Here is a 25,751-nt window from a genome sequence, read left to right as displayed (position 1 = left end):
ATGAGGCTATGATGACATATATTTCCAAGCATACAAGGCCTCAGAAGACAGTTTCTGATAAAATGCTTAAATAGAAACAAATATGAAAGATAATTAAAAGATGTGTGAAGTAATGCTGATAAAATATCCTGGCAAAATTTGTTGTTTTTTAAAAATAGCCAACAGCTAAGAAAAGGAGAACATAGGAGCATAATGGTTTAGGATTTAAAGTAGATAGTAGCAAATGATGGGGTAGGAGAAGATGAAGAGACAAAGGGATGTCAGAATGTACAAGATTCTTTGTAGGAGAGATATATATACATCCCAATTTTTTTTTAGTAAGAAAAGATTCTAAATAAATTCAGAAAACATTCAAAGTGTGGGAAAAACTTAAACATCGAAAATGGTGAAACACATGGTAATGTATAAACAATTATAATATGTTTACTATTTCATTTATTTTTGTTAGTGTGTCCATGAACTTCCTGCGTTTACTCCTTTCTCCTTTTGTAAGGGGAAATACCCTTCATTTTTCTTCTGATAATACATGGTCACTATATGGTTCAAACTCTAAGGGGAAAATCTCCTGGATTTAACTACAATTAGATACATACTATATATCAAATGTAGAGGACATCAGACCATATAGTTGCTCATTTCTTCTGCAACACTTACCTTCCTGAACATGATGCTTTACTTATTCTTTTATCAAAATATTCATCTTGACACGTGTAACCAGAAGTTTTAAGAGCTATAAGGAAGTCAATTCAGGGCATTATTAACCGAAACTTCTAGTTATGCAAAAGCAGGATACTGTTGTAGTGCAGGATTAATTTAGGTATGTGGCAGAGGGAGTTTAACTGAAGATCAGGCAGATCAGAGACCAGTGATCAGGGTTAGGACAATCAATTCCCAGTCAGTACAAAAGTGGGGTGACCATTACATGGCTCAGTTGAATGTGGGCACTGAGATTAGCTCAGTATTTCCTGACTCAAAGGAAACTCAGTCTGGGGTATACCTGAGGGTGAGAAGAATACCAGCTGCCATCAAAAGCCATTGGAAGGCGAGTGGAAGAAGCTGAGAAGGAAACCTGAATTGACCAAAAAGCATTAAAGATGTATATAATTGTCAAAGATATGTCCTCACAAAAATCCCCAGAACCAGACAGTTTTATATATGAGTTTAGTACATATTAAAGAAACAGGAAATTCCTTTCTTAAAAGGAGCAAACATGCACATCTCATTTTAGAAGGCTAGTGTAATCTTAATTAAAAAACCAAACAAGGAAAATAAGAAAATTACACTGCATTTCACTTAAGAATATAGATTCCAAAATCTTCAATAAGATATTTGCTAACCAAACACAACAGTGTATTAAAGAATAATACATCACGATCAGGTAGTACTTCATGATGCAAACTATGAATGCATGAATGGTTTAATATTAGAAATTCTATACACATAATACATAACATTAATATACCACAGGATGAATACCAAATGATTATTTTAAGATACACATCATAAAAAGCACTGATAAGGTGTAATAGCTTTTTATAAGACTGCTTAGCAAACTAAAAATAGAAGAACTTTTCTTAATTTGGTAAATGTTATATATTAAAAACATTTTCTAAGTATTAATTGAGAAACTTTAGGTTCACCTCCTTTATGATCAGACATGAGATGGCCAATGTCACTACTACTCTTTAACATAGTTCCAGAGGAACTATCCAAAGATACAGGAAAGAAGAAAGAAGTTTAAATATAAAGAGAGGAAGAATGGAAATAATATCATCATTAATTTCAAATGATTACAATCATCTATTTCCAAAAAAAGAACAATCTGTTAAGAATAAGAGGGTTTAGCAATATAGTTAGAACAAAGACAAACTTTTAAAAAAATCAGTAGCACTCATGTACTCCAGCAATAAACATCAAGAAAATATTTGTAATGGAATATTTAAAATCTGAATGTCTATTTAAAGAACATCATGCATAACATTTAAAAGTTGAAAGAATGGAAGCAGATATTTTATAATATCTAAACTGATAGAAATTAATATCGAGCATATACAACAAATTCCTATAAAACAATTGGACCCAAATGAAAAAATATATAGAGAATATGTAGAAGCAAGTTCAGAAGAGGGAAATCAAAAGGCCAACAAGTATATGATGAGATACTCAAACTCAATAGTGATTTTAAAAAACCCAAATTAAAACAATGATCTATAAAATTACACACATTAGGCCGAAAACATGAGTAAACTGGATCATATTAAGGGTTGGCATGGATGATGAGAAGGTTATTGCTGGAGGCTGTAAGATCAAAGTATTTATGTGGGGGAGCATCTGACAGAGATTGGTTCAATTAATCATAAACATATATTCTGTCACCCAGCAATTCTGCTCCTGTGTATATATTCTAAAGAAATCCTTGCAAAGTTCCATGATAGGACATGATGAACATGAAGATGTTCATTATGATGTTTGTGGTAAAAGGAAATTGAAAGCAATTTGGATAGCAAACACTGAGGAAAATGGGTAGTGAAAATATGGCCGCTGTATACTATGGATTACCTTGTAGCAGTAAGAAGCAGTAAAAACATGGCAACATAAATAAAGTTTAAAACTTAAGGTTACATGAAATAAAATAGTAAGAATCACAAGAAGATACACAGCATGTTATCACTTACGCTTTTTTAAACTTCATGTATATAAGTCAGGGTAAGAAGAGGTCAGAGGTAAAACAAATTGTACCATAAGATGATAACTGTTGAAGCTGACATATAGACACATGGCGGTTCATAATATTCTCCCTTTCCTTTTTATTTATTTGAAATTTCTCATGAAAAAATTTTAAAATTTATGCATACAAACAATATTCATTATGAAAATATAAACAAAATAGAACAGTACAATAGATATTATTTTAGAATATCATAATATTAGAATGATTTCCTATGGGTCAAGGGCAGGAGAATGAGACTGGAAAATGTATAAATAAATAAAACAAGAAGTGCTTTGCATGAACCAGTAATGACTATGCCCCATGAACCTAGGACTGTGATTAACTCTGCTTTCTCTTTGTGTAAAAAGTCTTTTTTTTTTTTTTTTAAAAAAAAAAAGATGTCAGGCGAGGTGGCACATGCATGTAATCCCATCACTTTGGGAGGCTGAGGTAGGAAGATGGCTTGAGCCTAGGAGGTCTTGGCAACAGAATAAGACCCTGTCTCAAAACAAACAAACAAACAAACACACAACAACAACAAAACCAGAAAGTGCCCGGCATGGTTAATGCACACCTGTAGTCCTAGCTGCTTGAGAGGCTGAGGTGGGAGGATTGCTTGAGTCCGGGAGCTCAAATCTAGTCTGAGCAACTTAAAGAGACTACATCTCTTAAAATAAAGATATATATATCTTTTATTTATATTATATAAAATTATAACAATTTATTTTATATATAATAAATTTATTATATATCTATATAATGATGGATTTATATATAATAAAATTTGTGTATTATATATAAAATTATATATATAATTTTTTTTTTTTTTTTTTTGAGACGGAGTCTCGCTCTGTCGCCCAGGCTGGAGTGCAGTGGCCAGATCTCAGCTCACTACAAGCTCCGCCTCCCGGGTTCCCGCCATTCTCCTGCCTCAGCCTCCGGAGTAGCTGGGACTACAGGCGTCCGCCACCTCGCCCGGCTAGTTTTCGTATTTTTTAGTAGAGACGGGGTTTCACCATGTTAGCCAGGATGGTCTCGATCTCCTGACCTCGTGATCCGCCCATCTTGGCCTCCCAAAGTGCTGGGATTACAGGCTTGAGCCACAGCGCCCGGCTTATAATTTTTTTTTTTACTAGAAGCATCTGATTTAGACTGGAGAAAAGAGAACCATAAAAATAGTTATCTAATCATTATAATTCAGAAAACAATTGAATAGCTCTTCCAAGTAACTAAGTCACCATATATAACTACGTAAATGAATTAGAAATAAGTAATATCACTTATGTTTTCAAGAGAATTCATTTCTGACAATAATATTCATCATAGAAATTGGCAAAAATCATTAAACAGTTAATCACAAATTAAGGAGAAAAAATAGACTCTAAATACTTGCACTCTAAAATAATAAAGAAAAATAGGAAAAAGAAAAAACACTCCTGCACTAGGGGCTGTAAACTGTTTTACTTGGCTTATGTAGTAGCAAAAGCAGACTTTTTTTTCAAAGAAAATATTTTATGCTGATATTTAAAAAATAAGGATTTTTCAGATCTATTTCTGCTCTTTAAAAAACTACTGAGAATTGATTTTTACAGCATTTAGCATTTCCATTTAGCAAGGATCCTAGAACTGAATAGGAGCATCCCATTTACAGGTCACATACTCTCCAGGCTTCCATTGTCTCCATTTGGCAAGCAACATGAAAATATTGTTTTTGGAGGTTTATTCCACTTGTATCTCACTTGAGATTTTAACAAAATGTGGTCAGAAATTTACTTAGTTGTGTAAGTATGTAAGCAGTCATGGGAGGCATGAACAGAACGTGCTACGTGAAAGAATATGCCAGGTAAAGAGAAATTTTTGAGAGCCATGACAAAATGAAAAGGGGTTTGGTATTCAGGAGTTATAACGCTATGAGTATATGAAACTATGACAGAGTGTTTTGGAGTGGATAAAGAACAAGCTCTTAACTTGTTAAAAGGGCTGACTAATAAATACATGAAAAGAAAACAGTGTGATGGATGATAGTTTTTCTATTTAATTATTTTTTCACATTAAATTCCCTGAGTTGTATTCACAGGTCTGATAGCAGTTACTTTTTTATTTATTTTTTGAGATGGAGTCTTGCTCTGTCGCCCAGGCTACAGTGCAGTGGCGCAATCTCAGCTCACTGCAAGCTCCGCTTCCCAGTTTCACGCCATTCTCTTGCCTCAGCCTCCCATGTAGCTGGGACTACAGGCGCACGCCGCCATGCCTGGCTAATTTTTTTGTATTTTTAGTAGAGACGGGGTTTCACCGTGTTAGCCAGGATGGTCTTGATCTCCTGACCTCATGATCCAACTGCCTTGGCCTCCCAAAGTGCTGGGATTACAGGCGTGAGCCACCATACCTGGCCAGAAGTGACTTTTTTTATTCTTTATTCTTAGCTGGTTTGCACTTGTGCATTACAATTTATCATTTTTAAATCAACAGCTTATTACAAATGAAATCTGATTCTGTCAAGATGATATTACAGAATAAAAATTTGTGTCTGACTAGAATGAATGCAGTTGTGAGGTAACTTAGGGGCAGTGATAAAAAGTAAACAAGTTTAACAAGTCAAATTATAATGTGACAACCCTAACCATTTACATGAAATTATATATGGGGCTATAGTTACTACTTACCTTTAGTGCTTAACTTCTAAAGATCTTGTCTGTAAACCATAAAGCCTTCAATGTCTACTTCCCACATGTAGAAACTGACATCTTCAATGTACATCTAAAAGAGAAGCATAAGAAAATATAATGAGTTTGAGATTATAGTTATTGCTTCACTTATTTTAAATATAAAAAAATTGAAATTATTCTTCATGACTTTCTATAATAAGCCTGGGCAAAGGGATGTGGGTATTATAGGACATATTTTATGTATATAAACAGCAATAACATTGTGGAACACATGTTATGATCCATGTCACAGAGTTGAGTACTTTCTATAATACTAATTTGATCTGGCTACCTAGTTTCTATGCAAAATTTTTATGTAATTTAAAATACATAAATTCTGATGTCCTATATGAACAGAGCCCCACTCTAGAAAACAGTTTCCCTGCACAAAATTATTACAAAAATATTCTTAATTGCACTTGAGTTGCTTATAAAAGCCAAAATCATAGAAATCAATTAGTTCAGTATTCTGTCCTCATGCAAAATTCAAAATTCTATTCCTCTTATTACTTAAACCTCCCCAATCAGTACTTTACACCAACCTGCTAAACTTGGCATTAAAAAAAAAGCCCTTTAAATAAAATTCCCTCTAATAGACAAATGCGATTATCCAGAGAGAGTATTTTTTGCCTAAAGAACTTGATTGTGAATTCCTTGACAATGCAGTTAGGGAAACAGGATTTAGACAGTGCCATACTTTTAGTATGTAGTTTTTGTTTTTGTTTTGTTTTAAGACAAGGTCTCCCTATGTTGCTCAGTCTGGTCTTAGGCTCCTGAGCTCAACAGATCCTCCTATCTTATCCTCCCAAGTAAGTGGTTTTGAGTACTGGAGATTCTCAAGCCAAAAATAAATGAGTTTTGGATTAGCAATATCATTGCTCCTTTTGGTCATTAGAGCAGATGTCGGTTTTTCAGTTGCAGCTGTACATTCAAACACTTGAAACGCTTTTAAAATATCAGCAGACACATGAAAAAATGATCATCATCACTGGCCACCAGAGAAATGCAAATCAAAACCACAGTGAGATACCATCTCACACCAGTTAGAATGGCGATCATTAAAAAGTCAGGAAACAGGTGCTGGAGAGGATGTAGAGAAACAGAAATACTTTTACACTGTTGGTGGGACTGTAAACTAGTTCAACCACTGTGGAAGGCAGTATGGCGATTCCTCAAGGATCTAGAACTAGAAATACCATTTGACCCAGCCATCTGATTACTGGGCATATACACAAAGGATTATGAATCATGCTGCTTGCTGGGCGCGGTGGTTCACGCCTGTAATCCCAGCACTTTGGGAGGCAGAGGCGGGCGGATCACGAGGTCAGGAGATTGAGGCCATCCTGGCTAACACGGTGAAACCCGGTCTCTACTAAAAATACAAACATTAGCCGGGCGTGGTGGCAGGCGCCTGTAGTCCCAGCTACTTGGAGGCTGAGGCAGGAGAATGGCGTGAACCCGGGAGGCGGAGCTTGCAGTGAGCCGAGATCGCGCCACCGCACTCCAGCCTGGGTGACAAAGCGAGACTCCGTCTCAAAAAATAAATAAATAAATAAATAAATAAATAAATAAATAAATATAAAAATCAATCAATCAATCAATCATGCTGCTATAAAGACACATGCACACGTATGTTTATTGCAGCACTATTCACAACAGCAAAGACTTGGAACCAACCCAAATGTCTATCAATCATAGACTGGATTAAGAAAATGTGGTATATATATACCATGGAATACTATGCAGCCATAAAAAGGATGAGGTCATGTCCTTTGTAGGGACATGGATGAAGCCGGAAACCATCATTCTCAGCAAAGTATCACAAGGACAAAAAAGCAAACACTGCATGTTCTCACTCACAGGTGGGAACTGAACAATGAGAACACTTGGACACAGGGTGGGGAACATCACACACCGGGGCCTTTTGTGGGGTGGGGGGAGGGGGAGGGATAGCATTAGGAGATATATCTAATGTAAATGACGAGTTAATGGGTGCAGCACACCAACATGGCACATGTATACATATGTAACAAACCTGCACGTTGTGCACATGTACTCTATAACTTAAAGTATAATTTAAAAAATAAAAAATAATAAAAAACAATCCTTTAAAAAAAAAAAGGAAGGAATCTTTAAAAAAAAAAAATGAAGTGGTGGGAGGAAGGTGGCAGACTTTTTTTAACACCAAGATCTCACAGGAATAAGAGTGTGAACTCAGTCCCACAAGAATGACAAAGGCATTCATGAGGGATCCACCTCCATAACCCAAACACCTCCCAGTGGACCCCACTTTCAACCCTGGGGATCAAATTTCAACATGAGATTTGGAGGGTACAAGCTATATCACCATCCTTCAGATCTCAGCTTAGACACTGCTTAGACCAGAAAAACTTTCCTGATACCCTCATTCTAGTAAGGTGTCCATTAGGCAATTGTGGCACCGCACACTACACTATAATAGCAGTTATCATACCGTATTACAATGACCCGTGTGTTTGCCTGAATATTTCACCAAACTTTAAATTCTATGATAGAAGTAAAGATGACTATCTTGTTTATTGTGGCATCCCCAGCATCCGTAGCACACTTTCAGTGTAACAGGTGCTTAATAAGTACTTGTTAAAAATAATAATAGCTAATGTTTACTAAGAATCTGATATGTAACAGCTACTACTTGAAGTGCTCTACATGTGCTGACTCATTTAATCCACCAACAGTTAATCCACCTTCCAGTTTACAGATGAGAAATACAAGGCACAGGAGGTTTGAGTGAATCGCAAAGGTCATAGCACTAAAGATTATGGAGCCAAGATTTGAACTTAAGCAGTCTGGTTGCAGAAGCCAAGTTTTTAACCACTATGCTATATTCTTAAATGTATACAAGCATGCAAAAATGCTGTCCTAGATATGAGGAATACAAAAATGAGAGGGGAGTGGAACAAAAAAGTATAAAGATACATAAAATACCCAACAGAGAATTATATAACATAAGGCTTTTTCGCTTTTAGAACACACAAACAGTAACAAAAGCTTTCTGTTTGGTGAGATGGGATTTGTTCACAGAGAAATATTTCAGTATAAAAATTCCTGAATTCAAATATGTTTGTTATTCAATTACACAGTGGCAGTTGATATTTATGTTGAAAATGAAAAATAAAACCAACAAGTTATTCTGGACACCAAAATAATAATAATAATAATAAAATAAAATATATTCACACTCAGCATATTCTTTACATATTATCATTTAATTAGTATGAGGTAGGGCCAGGGCTCAGGTATTTTTAAAAAGCATGAAGGAAGGATATCTTTTTCTCCAGTTGAGAAACAATTTCACTGCAACTATTTAGCTTAGGTTCTACATATTAATAAGACATTAACTTCCAAAAATACTATTGACAGATGTCTATGAAAAATACTGAGTTACTTCTAATACAAATACTAAATGTCAAAATGATTTGAAAGCTTCCATGATACACACAAACATACCTCAATGACCATGTAATATCTTAGATACAAGGATGCAAGCATGATGTAATTGGTGGCTGGAGTGAATCTCTAACTGTAATGCACTTAAGGAAGGACCAAAGTAGTACTTTAAAATATAGAACCCCAGGTGCTTGCCCACAGTTCTGGTTCAGAGTAGGCTGAGGCAGATTATTTTTTATAGGCATCTTGATTATAACGTAGATCTACAGTTCATGTAGAATTGTGATGTAAAGCACCCATATGAATGCTATTGCTAGACTCTCATTATTAGTATTTATGTAAATACTTCTTGAGTTTTCTAAGATTATATTTCTAATCGTTAAAGATAATCCTGAGATCCACTGGCTTAGGAACTTTGAACATATAGTAAATAGGACTTCAGCAATAAATCAATGTAGACATATTAAAATAATGTTTATGGATTATATCTTTTGTAAGCTTTGCTATCCTCTTAGGTAAACTGTGTAGGTAGACAATCAATAAAATACTGTGGCAAAAAAAGAGGGAAATGTTATATTCCATAATGAAAATTTTACTGAAAACCTCACATATAACTGGAAACATTCCCTTCATGGCTCAGAATTAAATTTTTTTTTTTTGTCCTTAAGTTAGTGGGGGTGGCGGGCTGGGGAGAAGCACTTCTAGCTTCATTTTCTGTTTAAATACAAAGTCAAAAATTTTATAAAGAAAGTCTTGAATACTCTCTCTCTCTCTCTCTCTCTCACACACACACACACACACACACAGAGAGCTAGTAAAAATAACATGAAATAGGCTGTTAATGTTTTAGTTTTGAAAATTGTTGCTGGGTGTACTGGCTCACGCCTGTAATCCCAACACTTTGGGAGGCCGAGGTAGGTGGATCACCTGAGGTCAGGAGTTTGAGAGCAGCCTGGTCAACATGGTGAAACCCTGTCTCTACTAACAATACAAAAATTAGCCGAGTGTGGTGTGTGCGCCTACAATCCCAGCTACTAAGGAGGCTGAGATGGGAGAATCGATCTCTTGAACCCAGGAGGCAGAGGTTGCAGTGAGCCAAGATCATGCCACTACAATCTAGCCTGGGCAACACAGCAAGACTCTGTCTCAAAAAAAATATATATATATAAAAGAAAGAAAGAAAATTCTTATAAACAGGTCCCCAAATACTTTGCAATAAAAATACATTCATACACATATACCACTTAAGATTTTTTTTTCTGAAAAAAACTCTAATAAACAGAGGTAATTATCTGAGTCTTTGTTATACATAACAGGGATGGAGACCTTAAAAACTACTACACCAAAAAGAAAACTATACTTTAGCTCTTATCTTCCTTACCTAGTTTGAAGTACTCTTAATAAAGTATTCTTTTTACATGCATGTAATGCTAAAGATTTCAGATTTTCTACAAATTCAAATCAATCGACAGTTTATCATTGTAGTTTATCTTTTCCAACATATTTTAATAAGAACCAATAGCTCTGTAAATCACAGTCTATATCACAAAATAATTCAATCATATTAATCTCTAATGATTAAAAATACAAGTTTCCAGGTAATAGGCATTCTTAATTATCACTAACATTTGTCATGTAAATTACTAAAACTTATTTCTTGCTTTTAAATATAGTAAACAATAGCTAACATTTACTGGGTTCTAAATTATAAGTAGTATAGTTAATTCTCACAACAATCCTAAGAAGTGCTTATGTTCTTAAAAAGTAGAAAATAAAGAAGAGCTATTATCATCTATATTTTACAGATAAAGAAAGTGAGGAACATAGATGACGTAACTTATCCAATATTCCATAGCTAATAACTGGAAGAACTGGATTTCAAACTCCAGCAGTCTACAATTAACTATGGTATTTCCTGAAGGCCCCATCCAGTAACCTAAAATCTCCAATAACTCTGGAAGCCTCAGAAATTAATATGAAGATATCTTTTGTCAGGTTTTCCATCTGCAAACAGAATGCCATGGTGCTCCACTTCCAACTTTTCTTTTCCTCACAAAAAAGATGATTACTAAGCTTCACTTAGCTCTACATACATTCTATTATTCCTGTGCAATCTAAATAAGGTCTCTATGATACAAAGAGTTTTCTTAAAACCTTGGTCTTGCTTCTAAATGTAATATTCTATGTGCCTAATCACATTAAGATCATTAAGTATGGTTCAATATTGAGATATAAATTTGTGGTTTTAAAACATTTTCAATTCTCTTACAAAAAAATTATACCTTCTTAAACTATGACTGCAATCTCAATGTTTTATTGTATTTTCACAATAGCTATATATATTTATAAAATACAAAGTGAAGTTATGATTTATGATTACAATGCAAAAAAACTAAATGAAGCCAGTAAACATGTGCCCCTCAAATATTTAATATTCTTTGTGGTGAGAATATTTGAAATTTACTCTCTTAGCAATTTTGAATTTTACCATACTCTATGTTTTCTTTATCCATTCATCATCTTAGTTTGATTCTGTAACTTGGCTATTGTGAACAGTTCTGCAGAGAACATGGAAGTGCAGACATCTCTTAAAACAAACCAATTTAAAATGTTTTGGGTGAATATCCACAAATGGGATTGCTGAATCATAAGATAATCGTAGTTTTAGTTTTTCGAGGAAGCTTCACATAGTTTTCCACACGTGTACATTTCCACCAACAGTGTACAAAGGTTTCCTTTTCTTTACATCGTTGTCAACATTTGTTATCTTTTGTTTTTTTTTTTTTTTTTTTTTTTTTTGGTAATGGTCATTCTGAGAGGTGTGAAACTATGTATCATTGCAGATTTAATTTGTATTTCCTGAATGATTAGCAATGTTGAGAAGTTTTTCATATATCAGTTGGACTTTTGTATGTCTTTTTTTGAGAAATGTATATTCAAGTCCTTTTCTCATTTTTAATGTTTTTTTTTTTTTTTAATTTTTTTGCTATTCAGGTGTTGGAGCTTATCATATATTTTGGACATTAACCCCTTATCCAATGTATGACTCGAAAATATTTTCTCCCAATCTGTAGGCTGTCTCTGCACATTGTTTCCTTTGCTGTACAGAAACTTTTTCATTTGATATAATCCCTTTATCTATTTTTGTTTTTGTTGCCTGCAGTTTTGGGGTCTAAGTCCTAAAAATCAATACCCACATCAATTTTGCAGTTTTCCCCCTAAGTTTTCTTCTAGTAGTTTTACAGTTTCTGGTCTTAACATTTAAGTCTTTAATGCATTTTGAGTTGACTTTTGCTTATGGAGTGAGATAAGGGTCCAATTTCGTTCTTCTATATGTGAATATCCAGCTTTCCCCAACATCATTTATTCAAGAGACTATCCTTTGCCATTGCTTATTGTTGACATCTTTGTCATAAATCAATTGACCATACATGCTTGGACTCATTTCTAAGCTCTCTATTCCAGTCCATTGGGGATGTGTTCATTTTAATTTTAATTTTTTTTTTCCAGTACTACAGTATTTTTAATTACTATAGGTTTGTAGTACAATTTGAATTCAGGCAGTGTGATGCCTCCAGCTTTGATTCTTCTGCTCATGATTGCTTTGGCTCCATATAAATTTTAGGATTTCTTAATCTATTTCTATGAAAAACGATGTTGGAATTTTGATATGGCTTGCATTGAATCTGTAGATAATTTTGGGTAATAGGAGTATTTTAAGAGTATTAGTTCCTTCGATGCATAAACATGGGATCTTTCCATTTATTTATGTCTTCTTCAATTTCTTTCATCAATGTCTTAGTTTTCAGTGTACCTGTGTAGTTAGATTTATTTATTTATTTATGAGACAGAGTCTTGCTTTGTCACCTAAGCTCCTGGAGTGCAGGAGCAGGATCATAGCTCACTGTAGCCTCTTTACTGCTGGGCACAGCAAACCTCCTATCATGGGATCCTCGGGATGTCACTTTGCCAGCCAGAAACCTCTGTGGCTAGTGGCGCCTTTTGCTGAATTTTGCTCAGGCCCACTGGGCTCATTCTGCCCACTTGCACATGCAGATTGAGTTCAGCTCATGATACCGGCCCAGATCCCACACTTGCCAAGGGTGAGCCTGGCACTGAGTGGCAACGGGTGTATGAGCAAGCGTGGGGTCCGACTGCTGCGTAGAGCCAGGCATGCTGGCTGCAGCAGGGTGGGCTGCCCCAGGCAGTGGCACAGGTGCCAGCTCCGTGCAAGGCGATGGCTGAACCAGGCATACCGCAAGCAGTTTCCACCGCAGACACCTGGGAACACAGTGGCGCCTGGAAGCTTGGAGACGCTAGGATACACAGAGCCCCAAACAGGGTGTCACAGCACTGGCCCTGGTCTGGGCTCCCAGAAGGGACACAGCTCGTTTCTCTTTCTCATCGCCTGCATTGTGGTGAGTGGGGCGCGTGTTTTAGCCCTGTTTGTCACTGCTCTTTCAGTCGTGCCATTCGGCGGGTCCCAAGTTCTTGTCCCAACATCCAGAGGTATGCAGACAACTGGAGGGTGAGCAAGGCAGAGGGGAGCTTCACTGAGCAACAGAGCGGCTCTCAGGAGATCTGAAGTGGGTAGCTCTTTTCTGCAGGCAGGTCGTCCCAATGAGTATCCAGCTCTCAGTGGAGAGGAGACCCATGGTGGGTGGCTGCTTTCTGCAGGCTGGTAATTTGAAGAGCCAAGGAAACCTGAAATGGGTAGCTACTTCTCGCAGCTGGTAGTCCCAACGGTCTGTATGAGTCTGACTGAGTTCAGAGTGTTTATGGGCTTCAGAAGGGAGGAAGTACATGGTGACTGGTCCATGGGCAGCCATGGCGTGTCTGGAAAAAGCACCATAAGTTCTCACTCTGGCTGGCAGGCTCCACCTGGAACTGACAGCCTAGCCTCCATGCTTCAGGCTGTCCCTAGTCTGAAGGTGGGGCTGCACCAGGGACCTGCCCCTTTCCACCCAGGAGCCTGTCTGCCTCCTGCTGCCATCAATCCTGTCAACCAGGGCACCCAGGCTATTCCTGTGGAGGGGTGCTTACAGGCCTGCCCCAGCCACCCTCTGCCTTCCCCAACCCCAGGCCTCCCTCCCAAAGTTTCAGAGGAGGTTGAGGTGGCAGGGGGAGTTGGCATGTCTGCACAGCCCCGAGCATGTGCACACTTGACTGGGTCACAACAGTGCCTCGGCTTGCCTTCAACCTTGTTCTGAAATGGGAGCAGGCACCCGGAGCAAGGAGAGGCCAGGCAGCAGGAGCAGGTGTTTTGGAGCCTCCAGGGGCAGGGTGGGCTTCCCAGGCCCCTGAGAGCGCAGGGATGCCAGGGTCCGCAGCCACTGCTGGGTGGCTGCAGGTGCACCCAGGAGGGTGGGGCACTGCTGTTCCTGGTTCCTGTAGGCTCCTCAGAGCATCCAGCTTTGGCTGCACCTTCCCTACTGCAGCTGTATTCTTTGCAAGGGCAGTTCCAGACAGGCCATCACAGACATCACTCACACCTCAGCCTCCTGAGTAGCTGCGATTTAAAGGAACATGCCACTGCACCTGGCTAACTTTCAAAATTCTTTGTAGAGAAGGGGTCTTGCTATGCTGTCCAGGCTGGTCATGAACTCCTGGTGTCGAGCGATCCTCCCACCTCAGCCTCCCAAAGTGCTCAGATTATAGGTGTGAGTCACAGTGCCCAGGCAAATTTATTCTTAAATATTTTATAGCTATTATAAATGGGATTATTTTCTTGATTCTTGGGGAGTTCACTTAGTGAATAGAAATGCTACTGATTTCTGTATGTTGATTTTTTGTATCCTGCAACTTTACTGTACTTGTTTATCCTAATAGTTTTTTGGTAGAATCTGTAGGGTTTTTTTATACATAAGATCATGTTATCAGCAAACAGCGATAGTTTTACTTCTTCTTTTCCCATCTGGATGCTTTATATTTCTTTCTCTTGACTAATTGTGCTGGCCAGGACTTCCAGTACTATAATGAGAAGGACAGGTAACAGTGGGTATGTTTGTCTTTTTCTGGTTCTTAGAGGGAAAGCTTTCAGCTTTTCCCATTCAGTATGATGTTAGCTGAATGTCATACATAGTCTTTATTGTGTTGAGGTACATTCCTTCTATACCTAATTTGGTGATAGTTTTTTTATCATGAAAGGATGTTGAATTTTGTCAAGTATTTTTTTTTCATCCATATGAGATGATCATATGTCCTTCACTCTGTTAAGGTGATGTATCACATTTATTGATTTGTGTATTTTGAACTATTCTTGCATCCCAGGGTTAAATAACACTGGATCATAGTGGATGATATTTTTAATGCGTTGTTGAATTTGGTTTGCTAGTATTTTGTTGAGGATATTTGCATAACATATACATAAGGATACTGGCCTGTAATTTTCTTTTTTTGTAATGTCCTTGTCTGGCTTTGGTATCAGAGTAATGCTGGCCTCATAAAAGAGTTTGAAAATATTATCTCCTTTTTGATTTTTTGGAAGAGTTTGAGAAGGACCGGTATTAGTTCTACTTTAAATGTTTGATAGAATTTAGCTATAAGCCATCAGGTCCTGGGCTTTTCTTTGATGAGAAATTTTGATTACTAATTCCATCTCCTTACTTGTCATTGGTATGTTTAGATTTTTTGTTTCTTCATATTCAGTCTTCATAGGCTGCGCATGTCTAGGCATTTATCCACTTGTAGATTATCTAATTGGTTGGTGTAGAATTGTTCATAGTAGTCTCTTACGATCCATTCTGTTTCTGTAGAATCAGTTGTAATGTCTTCTCTTTCATTTCATTCCAATAAAATTTCATTCTAGTTTTAAAACATGGCAATTCATATAGAAAGAAAATATGCTTTCTACTTCCCTGAGCTATTGGATTATATCAAATCATAAACTTTTGTAAGTGATTGTTTTCATAGTATTAGTATTATGCAACTTTCTCATAGCCTTCAAGATCCCAGTCATTCTGATCTGATAGGTGACTTTTAAAAAAAATTCTAATTCACAAATATCATACATGGTTGAATGGAAATTGATCATAGCAAGAAGTTATAAAATAAAATAAAGCCGCAAAGAATCTTTCATTTCAACAGGAATCAAATATTCAAAGAATTAAAAATCTTTTTAGCTTGTATTTGCTTTTTAAAAGATTCCAAATTTCTTCAGTATAACCATAGCTCTAATCATGCAATCCACAGAAGATTTGTTTTATCAACTGTTTTTACTGTTTTTATCACAGAGAATAATTTTAGCCTGAGCATATTTCAGCCACTACTTAGTACTAATTCAGACTATTAGTAGGTTTATTCCAGATTACTCTCTTGGTGGGCCTTAAATTACTTTTAAAATGATTTTAATGCAACTATTATCCTTTTGTTGCAAAGAGAAGAAGAATCCCTTATTGGGTATAAGCAGGTCACTTTCAGAAACAAAGAACCAAAGGTAATTCTAAATCCTGTTTACCAGATTAAACTTTGTGTTTACACCTCTTGCAACTTGCCCAGAGAATATAGCTTCAGTAGAATGTGAGCTCACTGAAAAAAAAAAAAAATGAAATATATCTGTGAAAGTTCATAATAACCAGGCTATTCAGAGCATTAACATTAAATGAAATATTTTCATTAGAGATTTAAAAAGAAACACTACTTTTTTCCTCACAAGCATTTCCTAAGAATGTCTATCAGATCCGCACAGGGTATCTCTTCAGCTGGAATAAATAAGCAATCTGGTTCTGAGAGCCCACCTTTATTATATCCATTACTTGGGGAAGACTAGTGAGTGATTTTTGTGTAACTTGTATGCAAACACCTTGAGAGCTTTTTCTGAGAGAAAGAAGTACAATGTTTTATCAAATATAGTTCCAAGAACATGTACCTTATCAATATATTGGGCTTGTTGACATTAATGATCTATAAGGCTGGAACTCAGCCTTATTCTTATATAGTTTCTAACTTATTCTATATAGTTTCTAATATATATAGCTCTAATTCTATATAGTTTCTCCCTGACTTCAAAAATAAGGTTTCTTGAAAATCTCTCTGGATCAAGAACTCAAGGTTGAGAAAACTAATATATTGTGAAGAAAAACAGAATTAGGTGATTAAGATCACGTGAACATGAAAGTCTATGTCAATAGGTGTACAGTCACTAAAACAAAATTTTTAGAAGGATAGCAAACTAAAGATATGATCAATGACAATTCACATATTTTAACTTTAGGGATAATTTCCATTTATTTTTCCATTCTTGCTGGTACCTTTCAAGAACGTCCTCTGGGAAGTGTTATAGAAATGCTTATGAAGCTACTTTACTTTTGGAATATATATATATATACACACACACAACCTTACTGTCTGCTTCCATCCAAATATTGGCACCTTTAGAAATTTATGACTAGTATGTTTATACTAACTTCTCTTTATATCTTCTCAGGTTCTGTTTCTTGCTGCACTGGGTCCTTACTCAGTGGTCTCTCTGACACACTTCTTTTTTAGTTTTTAATTTGAGACAGGGTTTTGCTCTGGCACCCAGGCTGGAGTGTAATAGTGCAATCGTGGCTCACCACAGCCTTGACCTCTTAGGCTTAAATGATCCTTCCACCTAGGCCTCCCAAGTAGCTTGGACTCCAGATGTGTGCCACCATGCCCAGCTAGTACACACTTCTAGCAGTATATCCCTCCTCACTGGTACCAATGGAGTGCAGTTTGAAATCCCAGGTTTACTTTCCCACTTTATCATTTTCATGACTTCCTTAAAAAATCACTACCACTGACATCATCTTCGTTTACTTTTCTCAAATATCATATTCCTCTTTTTTTCATTATGACCACCAACAGGAATTGCCTACATTTCTAGAATGCCAGAAATTATTTTTCAGTGCTAGAAAGTTCTATAGAGGAGAAAAAAGAAGGGAAGGGAAGAAATGCAACAGTGACAACTACTGCTGATTTCACTGTTCAGGTTTATCCTAAAAATATGGATGGAATTACTGGATAAGAGACAGGGCTATTGAAGAAGGAATTTAAACAGAGGACATATTTAAATTCCTTCTGCATCATGGTAGCCTTGAAGGTCTCTTCCAATTCTATGATTTGATGAATTAGCCATCACTAGAACTTGTAGGAGCAAACAAAAAACTAGCAAACAAAAAACAAACTAGCAAACAAAAAAAAAAAGCTTTCACAAATTAAACACCAAAGTTGTTTTTAATTAAACACCAAAGTTGTGTTTAACTTTGGTGTTTAATTTGGTGTTTAATCTGCCCCCTTTTGGATGCAGCCAAAAGAAACCAATAAGTACTTAACAGGATATCATGATTTTTAAAAAGGTCTAAAGCAAACAGGGACAATTTGATTTCTTCTTTTCCTAACTGAATACCCTTTTTTTTCTTTCTCTTGCCTGATTGCCCTAGCCAGAACTTCCAACACTATGTTGAATAGGAGTGGTGACAGAGGGCATCCCTGTCTTATGCCAGTTTTCAAAGGGAATGCTTCCAGTTTTTGCCCATTCAGTATAATATTCGCTGTGGGTTTGTCATAAATAGCTCTTATTATTTTGACATACATGCCATCAATACCTAATTTATTGAGAGTTTTTAGCATGAAGGGCTGTTGAATTTTTTCAAAGGCCTTTTCTGGATCTATTGAGATAATCATGTGGTTTTGTCTTTGGTTCTGTTTATACGCTGGATTACGTTTATTGATTTGCGTATATTGAACCAGCCTTGCATTCCAGGCATGAAGCCCACTTGCTCAAGGTGGATAAGCTTTTTGATGTGCTGCTGGATTCGGTTTGCCAGTATTTTATTGAGGATTTTTGCATCAGTGTTCATCAGGGATATTGGTCTAAAATTCTCTTTTCTTGTTGTGTCTCTGCCAAGCTTTGGTCTCAGGATGATGTTGGCCTCGTAAAATGAGTTAGGGAGGGTTCCCTCTTTTTCTATTGATTGGAATAGTTTCAGAAGGAATGGTACCAGCTCCTCCTTGTACTGACATGATTGTATATTTAGAAAAACCCGTCGTCTCAGTCCAAAATCTCCTTAAGCTGATAAGCAACTGCAGCAAAATCTCAGGATACAAAATCAATGTGCAAAAATCGCAAGTATTCTTATGCACCAATAACAGACAAACAGAGAGCCAAATCATGAATGAACTCCCATTCACAATTGCTTCAAAGAGAATAAAATACCTAGGACTCCAACTTACAAGGGATGTGAAGAAACTCTTCAAGGAGAACTACAAACCACTGCTCAGGAAAATAAAAGAGGACACAAACAAATGGAAGAACATATCATGCTCATAGATAGGAAGAATCAATACTGTGAAAACGGCCATACTACCCAAGGTAACTTATAGATTCAATACCATACCCATTAAGCTACCAATGACTTTCTTCACAGAATTGGAACAAACTGCTCTAAAGTTCATATGGAACCAAAAAAGAGCCTGCATTGCCAAGACAATCCTAAGCCAAAAGAACAAAGCTGGAGGCATCATGCTACCTGACTTCAAACTATGCTACAAGGTTACAGTAACCAAAACAGCATAGTACAAAACAGAGATATCGACCAATGGAATGGAACAGAGCCCTCAGAAATAATATCACACATCTACAGTCATCTGATTTTTGACAAACCTGACAAAAACAAGAAATGGGGAAAGGATTCCCTATTTAATAAATGGTGCTGGAAAAATTGGCTAGCCATAAGTAGAAAGCTGAAACTGGATCCTTTCCTTACTCCTTATACGAAAATTAATTCAAGATGGATTAGAGACTTAAATGTTAGACCTAAAACCATAAAAACCCTAGAAGAAAACCTGGGCAATACCATTCAGGACATAGGCATGGGCAAGGACTTCATGTCTAAAACACCAATAGCAATGGCAACAAAAGCCAAAATTGAAAAATAGGATCTAATTAAACTAAAGAGCTTCTGCACAGCAAAAGAAACTACCATCAGAATGAACAGGCAACCTACAGAATGGGAGAAAAGTTTTGCAATCTACTCATCTGGCAAAAGGCTAATATCCAGAACCTACAAAGAATGCAAACAAATTAACAAGAAAAAAACAAACAACCCCATCAAAAAGCGGGCAAAGGATATGAACAGGCACTTCTCAGAAGAAGACATTTATATAGCCAACAGACACATGAAAAAATGCTCATCATCACTGGCCATCAGAGAAATGCAAATCAAAACCACAATGAGATACCATCTCACACCAGTTAGAATGGCAATCATTAAAAAGTCAGGAAACAACAGGTGCTGGAGAGGATGTGGAGAAATAGGAACACTTTTACACTGTTGATGGGACTTAAACTAGTTCAACCATTGTGGAAGACAAGTGTGGTGATTCCTCAAGGATCTAGAACTAGAAATACCATTTGACCCAGCCATCCCATTACTGGGGACATACCCAAAGGATTATAAGTCATGTTGCTATAAAGACACATGCACACGTATGTTTATTGTGGCACTATTCACAATAGCAAAGACTTGGAATCAACCCAAATATCCATCAGTGACAGACTGGATTAAGAAAATGTGGCACATATACACCATGGGATACTGTGCAGCCATAAAAAGGGATGAGTTCGTGTCCCTTGTAGGGACATGGATGCAGCTGGAAACCATCATTCCCAGAAAACTATCACAAGAACAGAAAACCAAACACCGCATGTTCTCACTCATCAGTGGGAACTGAACAATGAGATCACTTGGACATAGGAAGGGGAACATCACACATGGGGGCCTATTGTGGGGAGGGGGAGAGGGGAGGGATAGCATTAGGAGATATACCTAATGTAAATGACGAGTTAATGGGTGCAGCACACCAACATGGCACATGCATACATATGTAACAAACCTGCATGTTGTGCACATGTACCCTAGAACTTAAACGTTTTATATATATATAAACTTTTTATATATATATAAAAAAACCTAAAGCAATATGGTAAAATACAGGCATTAGTTTTACCAGTTAGCAGTCCATTACCTAACATATTTAACTAACCCCAAAGCGAAAACAAACAAAATATAATAAATTGGTGGTGGGCCACCATTACAAACAAAATAAAGCAAGCAAACAAACAAATCACCAGATAAAAAACAGCAAAAGTTTTGGGATTTGGCTCAACAAAAAAATGATGTTCCTGTTGATGATAAAATAGAAAATGGGTCCCTGACTCTGGAGTGGGAAGCGGACAGAGGAATGCGCTGTTGTCCTTATCAACAAAAATTAGGAGATCCTAAAGGACGTTCACATATTTTCTAGTATTTTAATGGTACAATGATAACATTTTTGTGCATTGGACATGTAACACACTACCATTCCAAGAAAAACACTACTATAAAGATACATTTCATTAAGCTATCATAAATCTTCTTCAATGTTTAAAAAAAAATCTAGAATGTAGACCACAATCCTTCATTTATATGGTAGTAGCAAAGAAATGAATAGGTCTAACAGTGACTCCAGTATGTTCAACAGAACAAATCACTAGGGTGTTGTAGGAGCCAAAGCAGAAAATATTGAATCAGAACTTAAAATCTTCTTAGAAGACATTCTCTGTATAAAAACAAAAGGAAATCATATAAGTTTAAACAATAAGATATGGTAGATTCATGAATCAGTATTTGATAATTAAGACTAATTTGAGGAGAACAAATTGGGGGCACATATATTTGAATTAATTTATAGAAAAAATGTTTAAATAAATACCATTTAATGGACATAAAGACTAAAAATTCTTTTCCTGTAGATATGTTTTAAAGGAGTAGCATCAAAATGCAGCTATAGATGATTAAAATTAGCAAATACACTGTTTATATGCAAAGATCAAATTTGTTATAAGACTTTATATAAACAATCTCTGTCCAGTATTTATGACGTTGAGAATGTAAAGCATCATCTTTTAGATGATGCGTACTTCAGCCTATGTTACTTTAAAAATTATCAAAAAAACAGAAACAAAACCCCCAAATAAAGAATCCTCATTAATAAATCCTCAAGGGAAAACACTTCAGCCAGCATAATTGACAAAAGAAAAAAAAATGCAATAAGTAGCTACATCTTAGGAATAAATTAAGAAGTTATAAAATAAAGAAATACAGAAGAAAACAAAGCAAAACGAAAATTTCTTACATAACTAAAACAAATTCCAACAGGCACAAATAATTCCAACAATTTTCAGTAGGCACACACACAAACATAGCAGGGAGAGGTGTTAGAACTCTGTGCAAGGAGGTGGAGAAGTACCCTCATGTGAAAATACTTAAAGAATTAAATGAGAGGCAGAGAAAATGCAAATACACAGAAGAACAGGAGTATCATATCATACTCAGTGATGTAGAAAAACTAGGTAAGTTAATGTGACTACAGCATCAAAACAGCCAGCACTGGGGAGAAACACTAGGCTCTGAATTTCTGCAGATTTTTGGTGCAGGCACTCGTAGCAGTAAAAGAAACCATTTTATGTAAGCAATTCTGTAAGCCAGCAGTAATGCCTGATTTTTATCATGTCTAGAAACAGATATCTTTTACCAGAAGAGAATAATATTTCAAATCCTACCCAGAGCAGCACAATATTATGCCAATCTGACAAATAATGAAGAGTTTAGACAGGGAAAATAACACACTGACATGAAAATAAAACCCTTATAAGCAAAAAAAGATGTCTGGATTATACAAATTATGTACAGGAGTAAATAAAGATGGGGCCGTTATTGACTTGGTGATAATCCGCGAATCAAAAAATAAAATATGAATATAAGCAAGTGCAACCATAAAGAACTTCTAAGTCATTCTTGTTTATCAGATTTTTTTTTTTAACATTTAGAGAATTGTCCTGTCAAGTTTTTTAAGATACACAAAAAAATAAATGGAACATAATTTTAGATTTCATAGGTGACAATTCAAAAGCCATAAAATAAAATGTGAAGTATGTGAAGTATTTCCAGAAACTTGCTGAATCTTCTCTGTTTACAATGAACCGAAATGATGATGCAGAAAAATAACTATTCAAACGTTTAAACCAAAATATTATCAGCCATTTTGCTCCATATGAGTGATTTAAGGCTTAATACTACCCCTCACACATAGCCTCAAATGCTACTTAGAACTAATCAAATACTAAATGTTCCCTATGTTGCTGGCCTTTATTATGCTATGATTTTCTTGTGATTTTATGGCACTAAGAATACAGCTGTAGATATTGTTGCAGATATAGACAGAGATATTTATAATAAAATATGCCCTATATAAAAATATGTTACATAGAATCTTAAATTGGCACAGAAGACTACAAATCAATACATGTAAATTAATCTTAGTATGATTTTCAGGAAAAATAAAATATAAAATATATAAAAATAATCTATTCATTGGCTAGTTGCAACAGAGAACAACTAACCATTAGTAACAAACAAAAATTAAGCATTAACTTCATAAACGGAGAAAATAATAAAAAGATTACCTCAAAAGTACTCAATATTTTTGGCAATATATGCTTCTATATTGGGTTGAATTGGTGAAATTGTCCTTTTTATTGGTAAAAATGTCGAATATTGGTAATTTCATATGTTTCAGGCTAAAAGCATTAGAATGAAATGAATTACATTCTATGCAATATTACAATATAAATGAAGAAAAATATATTCACTGTCTAACATCTGTAACTCAAATAAATTTTCTACCACATAAAAAACATAAAAGAGGAACAAATACAATCAGTGATTTGTGGTGCTTCCAGATTACAAAATAAAGACATTGGATCTTTTAGCAAATTTGAGCAGATAGTATGTAGATTGTTAGGTAACAATGTTTTATTCTTCTTTGATGATAAAGAATATGTAACAAGAGGAAAGTTATAAATGAGAACAAATTCACATTTGGAAAACAAGTAAACAATAAAGTCCTTTATGATATTTATAATAGATTAAGAAATATTTTGGACAGAGTACATTAATATGTAAGCTTCTTCCTCTAAATTACTGCAAGTTCATAATGTTTTTAAAAAATGGCTGAAAATAATAAAGGCAAGAAGGCCCTCACCAGATGTTGGCTGCTCAGTCTTAGACTTCCAAGCCTTCAGAACTGTAAGAAATATTTATCTTTTCTTATCAATTACCCAGTCTCAGGTATTCTTGCTATGGCAACAGGAAATGAACTGAAACAACCAGTGATTAATCAATCAATGTAAGTGAAACAGGACCAAATATTTATGTACTTAGGGTTTAGCAAGAATAACAAGGAAGAAATTCTCAATTGTGCCTGGTCCTAAAAACATCTCGTAGAAATAACATGAAAACAAAAATTAATGTGGTCTTTAAATTTTTTCTTATACTTAATTATAACACTAGTTATATCAAAATTTTGATATGGCTAATGTTTGGTCAGAAAGGACAGTGTGGCTGTACTAGTTGTTAAAATAATAAATAATATAATACTTAAATATTGGTTGGAAAATGGCCACTGCTCCAAGCTCTCCAAATGTCCCCTTCTCTATGGACCCTAGCCCCACCAACACACCTCCATATTCCCTAAGGTTAACACGTGGTACAGCAGGGATCCTCTAGTATTCTGGCATCCACTATGATGCCAGAATGGTTGGTGCCTGTAGCATAACAGTTGTTACATGTATCAAACCTCTCTCCTGTTAATAACAGAAGACAGTAGCAGAAGCTTTGAGCTTGGAGTTAAAGAGGCTACATTACAACAGGGCTACTATCTGAGTAAATCCCTGGACCCTTCTAAAATTTCAATTTCCTCCTTTAAATGAAGTTCTTACTAGCTACCTAGTAGGACTGTTTGTGGATTACATGCAATGACATAAAAGTGCTGGTTTGCACACAGAAGGCATACCATTCACTTTCCCTTTGCCTTACTAGAAAAATAGTACACACTATACGAAAAAATTAGTAAAAAATGTACTATTTTACAAACGAGTTGTGTTTCAAACACTCATTTTTGAAGTCAGTAGTCTAGTAATTAGAATGAATTTTCCCTATACTAATCATTATATAAAAGTGGTTATATATGTCAACCACTTTTTATCTCAGTTTTTATCTCAACTCAACTTTATAAATTCTAATTTCACCCATAATACATTGTTTCTACATGAAAAAAAATTGAACATTTATTGAACATTCATACATACCAAGCACTATTCTAAATATTGTACACTTAAGTTATTTAATTCTCGGCTGGGCATGGTGGCTCACACCTGTAATCCCAGCACTTTGGGAGGTTGAGGCAGACGGATCACCTGAGCTGGGGAGTTCCAGACAAGCCTGACTAACATGGAGAAACACCGTTTCTACTAAAAATACAAAATTAGCCAGGCATGGTGGCACATGCCCGTAATCCCAGCTACTTGCTAGGCTGAGGTAGGAGAATCACTTGAACCCGGGAAGCGGAGGTTGCAGTGAGCCAAGATCACGCCATTGAACTCCAGCCTGGACAACAAGAGCGAAACTCCGTCTTGGGAAAAGAAAAAAAAAAGTTATTTAATTCTCAAAGCCACCTTATGGATAGTAAGCTCTGATCATCCCCAAATTAACAGATGGAAATCAAAGCTAAGAGAAGAAGTAAAGTGCTTTGGGTCACTTAGCAAGAAAGTATCAGAGCCAGGATTGGACCCAGGAATGGGCCTAAGGTCCATGCTTAGGCTCTAAGGCCTATGATCCTATTCATTATACTATAATGTCTTTGGAGTTATTTGAAATATAAAAGAACATTTTTTAAAAATCAAAACATTTAGAAAAAATACGTGGCAGCTTCTCAACTTGTGATATAAACAAAACTGGTCAAATTAAGCAAAAGACTGGTCAAAATAAACAAAACTGGTCAAATTAAGCAAAAGAACAAGAAATTAAGCAAAAGAACAAGAAAAGTATACTGAATTATCTTAA

The 25,751-nt window shown here is 35.9% G+C and overlaps 1 long non-coding RNA gene across 1 annotated transcript in view; it reads right to left on the bottom strand.

Moving 5' to 3' along the window:
• LOC111546137 overlaps nucleotides 1–25,751 on the bottom strand; it is a 176,978-nt gene that overhangs the window by 44,769 nt on the left and 106,458 nt on the right. Inside the window, exon 2 of the long non-coding RNA XR_002732658.2 lies at nucleotides 5,374–5,467. This is a non-coding gene — a long non-coding RNA (uncharacterized LOC111546137). The remainder of the gene's footprint in view (nucleotides 1–5,373; nucleotides 5,468–25,751) is intronic.

The sequence above is a fragment of the Piliocolobus tephrosceles genome, chromosome 11, assembly GCF_002776525.5.
Source record: "Piliocolobus tephrosceles isolate RC106 chromosome 11, ASM277652v3, whole genome shotgun sequence".
NCBI lineage: Eukaryota > Metazoa > Chordata > Mammalia > Primates > Cercopithecidae > Piliocolobus > Piliocolobus tephrosceles.
This window is presented reverse-complemented; position numbering and strand designations above follow the sequence as displayed.